Source organism: Carcharodon carcharias, chromosome 17 (assembly GCF_017639515.1).
Source record: "Carcharodon carcharias isolate sCarCar2 chromosome 17, sCarCar2.pri, whole genome shotgun sequence".
Lineage (NCBI taxonomy): Eukaryota > Metazoa > Chordata > Chondrichthyes > Lamniformes > Lamnidae > Carcharodon > Carcharodon carcharias.
Genome location: NC_054483.1, coordinates 112,155,609 through 112,161,608, shown reverse-complemented (window position 1 = coordinate 112,161,608; position 6,000 = coordinate 112,155,609).

Below are 6,000 nucleotides of genomic sequence, written 5' to 3'. Positions count from 1 at the left end.
TGGATGCATTGGGTGGTTATCTTTCAAAACTCTATAGATTCTGGAAACGTTCCTGCAGACTGGAAAACAGCAAATATAAGAAGGGAGGGAAGAGAAAATGGAGAACTATAGACTTGTTGGTTTGAGGTCAGTAGCAGGGAAAATGTTAGACTCTATTATAATGGATGTGATAACTAGACACTTAGAAAATGAAGATATGATCGGATAGAGTCAACATGGATTTATGAAAGGGAAATCATGTTTGACAAACCTGTTGCATTTTTTTGAGGATGTTACTTGTAGCATAGATAAAAGAGAACCAGTGGATGTGGCGTATTTGGATTTTCAGAAGGCTTTTTATAAGGTCCACGCAGAAGGTTAGTAAATAAAATTAGAGCACATGGAATTGGGTTAATATACTGCTATGGGTTGAGAATTGGTGAACAGACAGAAAGCAGAGAGCAGGAATAAATAGGTCATTCTCAGGATGGCAAGCTGTTACTAGCGGGGTAACAAAATGATCAGTGCTGGGGCCACAGCTGTTCACAATCTACCTAAATGACTGTGGGGACCAATAGTAATATTTCCAAATTTGCTGATGATACAAAATTAGATGGGACTGTAAGTTGTGAGGAGGATGCAAAGAGGCTTCGGGGGAATTTGGACGGGCTAAGTGAATGGGCAAGAACATGGTGAATAGAATATAATGTGAATAAATGTGAAGTTATCCACTTTGGTAGGAAAAAGAGAAAGGCAGAATATTTCTTAAATGGGTTGGGAAGTGTGGGTGTCCAAAGAGACCTGGGTGGCCTTGTTTGTGAGTCACTAAAAGTTAGCACGCAGGTGCAGCAAGAAATTAGGAAGGCAAATGGTGTGTTGGCCTTCATCACAAGGGGATTTGAGTACAGGAGTAAAGATGTCTTGCTGCAGTTGTATAGAGCCTTGGTGAGACTGCATCTGGAGTATTGTGCACAGATTTGGTCCCCTTATCTTAGAAGGATATACTTTCCATTGAGGGAGTGCAACAGATGTCCACCAGACTAATCCCTGGGATAGCGGCATTGTCTTATGAGGAGAGACTGAGAAAACTGGGCCTGTATTCTCTAGAGTTTTGAAGAATGAGAGGTGATCTCATTGAGACTTACAAAGTTCTTACAGGGTGTGACAGGGTAGATAGGATGTTTCCATGGCTGATGAGTCTAGCACCAGGGGTCACAGTGTCAGAATAAGGGGTAGGCCATTTAAGATAAGATGAGGAGGAATTTCTTCACTCAGAGGGTGCTGAATCTTTGGAATTCTCTACCCCGGAAGGTTGTGGAACTTCAATCATTGAGCATGTTCAAGAGATAAATCGTAGTTTTCTGGATACTAGTGACATTGAGGGATATGGGGATAGCATGGGAAAGTGGTGTTGAGGTAGATGATCAGCCATGATCTAATTAAATGGCAGAGCAGGCTCGACAGGCTGAATGGCCTGCTCCTGCTCTATGTTCCTATGCTATTGGCCTACTCCTGCTCCTATGTTCCTATGCTATTGGCCTACTCCTGCTCCTATGTTCCTGGCTATTGATAGTGGAAGGAAGGTTGGATCAGGCAGTTCTGTGGTGGAGGGGTAGGGGAAAGGAGGGATGAGTGATTGTCAGGATTGTGTAGTCCAATGAAAATGTAGTCTTCTTTTAAAAAAAACACTTAACACGTTTCTTTTGTTGGCAGCCTCTGAAGAATCTCATTGATAGCTTCCTTAAGCATGTGGTAGACCCCTCTTTAACATCACTAAGGGGTCTAATGCTTTGTATAAAATTAGACCACACAAATCTCACAATGGGCCCAAAGGCTGAACTGACTGAGGACATGTTGTCCCACTTCTAAATTGGTATGACTGCACTTGTTTCTTGTTGTTACCCTTCCCTCTACCATTACCCACTTATCTTCTGCAAAGTTATCAGTGCAATATATAACTGTTTCCTTGTACTGATCCCCTCTGTCCCTTCCTATATCTGTGCGATCATTCACCTCCTAATCTCTGGTTCACTATTCCTCTCAATTTGTAGGATGATCACATTCTGAAATGTATCCTTAGAACCCCCTTCCCTCCTTTTTATTTGTTGCAGGGTGATGATAGTTATTTCTCAAGCTCAGCCAATGAGATTTAGGAGAGGGTAAATATTGGAAGAGATTGAGGAATGGATACAGTCAGTATCAATCAGCTGACCAGCTCAGTAGAACTTTGAAGAGAAAAAAAAACTCAATTGTAAATAAATCCACTCCTCAATCCTCTCCCATGCAGCTACTCCACAATACCTGGAAAAATTCAGCAGGTCTGACAGTATCTGCAGAGAGGAACACAGTTAACGTTTCGAGTCCATATGACTGTTCATCAGAACTAAGGAAAAATAGAAAAGAGGTGAAATATAAGCTGGTTTAAGGGGGGGGGGGCGGGGGTGGGACAGGTGGAGCTGGATAGAGGGCCAGTGATAGGTGGAGATAACCAAAAGATGTCACAGACAAAAGGACAAAGAGGTGGTGATATTAGCTAAGAAATGTGCTAATGGAGACATTAAGGGTAGAAAGCAGGACAAGCAAGGTACAGATAGCCCTAGTGGGGGTGGGATGGGGGGAAGGGATCGATATAGGCTAAAAGGTAGAGATAAAACAATGGATGGAAATACATTTCAAAATAATGGAAACAGGTGGGAAAAGAAATATATATATAAATTATTGGAAAAGGGGGGATCGGAAAGGGGTTGGGGATGGAGGAGAGAGTCCATGATCTAAAATTGTTGAACTCAGTGTCAAGTCCAGAAGGCTGTAGAGAACCTAGTTGGAAAATGAGGTGCTGTTCCTCCAGTTTGCCTTGACACAACGCTGTGCCTCAGGATCATGTCTGTCCTCTCTAGTTTTCTAATTTTGTTACACTCTTTATATCCCACTAAATTTTACTTCACTAACACTTTGTTGGATGACTTGAAGTGTCATGTAAACCATTCCTGCCACCACAAAGGGAATTCCTCTTGTTGTGATTCCACATTGCTGCAAGAACCAGCAAGTGGAATGCCAGGTCAATGACACGGGACCAGCTGCTTTCATGTAGGTGCTCACCCCTGGTCTCTGTGCTTAAGGCAGCAAGTTTTGATTTTAAACAGTTGTATAACTGCCTCTGACCGGCTAGCACCAGGCAATGGAAGGTGGAATATAATCATTTGCACGCTGCTGTAATCTGATTTTGAGCCTGATGAAATGTAGAGTTCATAAAGAGTTGAAAGGCCACTTTATGTACTCAGAGAAAAGCTTCTTTAGTATTTTTCATTACTGCACACATCCCCATCCCATCTTCATTTTAATTTGAGAATTTTTCCCTTTTTTTATTTTGCTTTATTGTTTTTTCTCTTTAACTCACCAGACAGCCTGGAGACGTACTGTCGGAGGACTCTCAAGCAGACACCCATCTCCCCTATAGACGGGTATCAGGAGCAATAAAGGATGCCCAGGTGTGACCCCTCCCTCAGCCACAAGACACTACAGCCTCTGTCTAGTAAATTCCTGCCCAATGTGGCTCAGGTTGGGAACTGAATACTCCAACCTGCATCTGACCCAGGTTCGTGTGTGTGTGTGTCTATGTGTGTGTCTGTGTCTATCTGTGTGTCTGGTGTTTGCGTTTTTTGTTGTTGTTGCATGGACGGAACTGCAAGTTATTTTCTGAGCAACCTGTAGTCCTGTTATAACTGGACAGTTTATAATTATTAGGGGGTGGTAACATGACTGAATAACTATATGGTGCAAACAGTAGCCAAGCAAGAGAGTTTGGCATTCTTAAAATGGACTGTGTTTAGCTGGTTGGCATGCACCATCTATATTACAGCAATGACAAAGGGGACAGCCCTGACCCTGGTTACAGTACTGTATCAAACATGAGATACCATCATTGCCTCCAGCGACAGAGAGACCGTTCTTCTGGATGCTTTGGCATCTTTTGGTAATGCTGGATCCTACCTGCGAGCATACTGTCCTTTGTGCTTATTCATTCTTGGGATGTGGGTGTCTCTGGCAAAGCTGGCATTTATTGCCCATTCCTAATTGCCCTTGAGAAGGTGGTGGTGAGCTGCCTTCTTGAACCGCTGCAGTCTATGTGCTGAAGGTTCTCTAGTGCTGTTAGGTAGGGAGTTTCAGGATTTTTACCCAGTGACAATGAAGGAACGGTGATGTTTGTGCAATTCGGGAGGTACCTATAGGTAGGCTGAGCTCTTAACCCACCTGTTCAGAGTAGCGAGACAGTTTTGCCATGCCTGAATTGTAAAGACCATCCTTTGACAGGGAGAAGATCCGTGGCTAGAATCTCAAAGGTGTGAGCATGACCTAGCAGACTATCAAAATGCTTAAGGTTGTGTTTAAGCCTTTAGGCACACAATCCTTCCAGTGGACGCGCCAGTGGTCTGAGTTCCAGCCACGACGTAAACACCATCAACTCAGCTAACCCTTCTGGGCAAAACAATGAGGGCTTTAGGTTAGACTGTGAGATGGAGTGACTCACTGATTCACAGGTCCTGTTTCTTTGGAGGAGGAACAGGTGTGTGTTGAACTATTAAAATATGTACCAAAACCCATCCAAACCATTAATCAACAGAGACCTCAAAGGAATATTTCCTAAAACAATTGAAAAGTCACCACGTTCAATATCTCAATTTATCTCCAAGTGCAGGTTTTACATTTACATTTCATTCACCTTGCTCTGGTTAAAAAAAAAGACTAACCAATTATCTGCCAGTGACCTAGTCAAGCCATGCTCAGATTACAGAAATGTATTTAATAGTCTGTAGGTACAGTAACTTCCTAAGGGTATTCTCTCAGGTACTAAAATCTGTAACAGTCACAGGAGTAGATACAGCACAGAATTGCATGAGTGGAGGAGGGAGAGGACAGTGATCCTGTCCAATTAAGGTAGTGGATGGAAAATCCTATGGGTTGTGTTATGGGTGTGTGATCCTCTCCAGTTGATTTTCCTCTGGGTGACACTTTACACCTGGAGATACTTGACACCTGGAGACCTAGATCCTTGCCTTGCCAGAGGATGGCCTGCGTCAGGTGTACAGTATCACCCAGCTTGGGGAGATTTCCCAAGCAGACAGCTCTGTGTTATCAGCACCACACACTCTCACGAGAATTCTGAAGAATCTCTTGCTCTTTCAAGAAGTCAGTCAGCCCCTATTTACACCCAGGTGGTACAGACAAAATCTTATCACTTGTTTATCACATCAGCTAAGTAGATTTTCCAAAATTCTTATATCTCATTGTAGAGACTTGTCCCGCAGCAAGCTTCTGTTGTTACCATAACGCCAAGAATATTATTATTTACAGAATTTTGATTGACCGTGGAAACCAAATAATAACTTCTTCCCCGGTCTTCCTGTTCCAACCTCCTCTCCTGAGAGTGCATGTGGTTTTATGGGCACCAGTCATTACGTGATAACTTACTCAATTATCACAGGATTGTAGGGACAGGAGAAGGCCATTCAGCCCCTCAGGCTTGTTTCACCATTCAATTACATCACGGTTGATCTGTATCTTAACATTATTTACCCGCCTTGGTTCTATAACCCTCCAGTCCCTTACCTAACAAAAAATCTATCAACCTCAATGTTGAACTTTTCAATTGACCCCCAGCCTCAACAGTTTTTTTGGGGATAAGTCCCAATTTCCACTGCCCTTAGTGTGAAAAAGTGCTTCCTGATATCATGGCTGAACAGTTTAGCTCTAATGTTCGTGCCCCCTAGTTCTGGACTCCCCCATGAGAGGAAATAGTTTCTCTCAATCTACCCCATCAAATACTTTAATCATCTTAAATATTTCAATTAGGTCACTTGATAAATGTCCATTTCTCATGTGTGAGCCTGATTGGTGAGTTTGACAGCTTACTCAACTGTGGAGAGCCTCATCCAACATACACAGAGGTGCTAAAATATGATCATGAGGGGGGCACCAAGGTGCTCATTCACCCCTCATCCCAGTGCTTCCTGACTTACATTG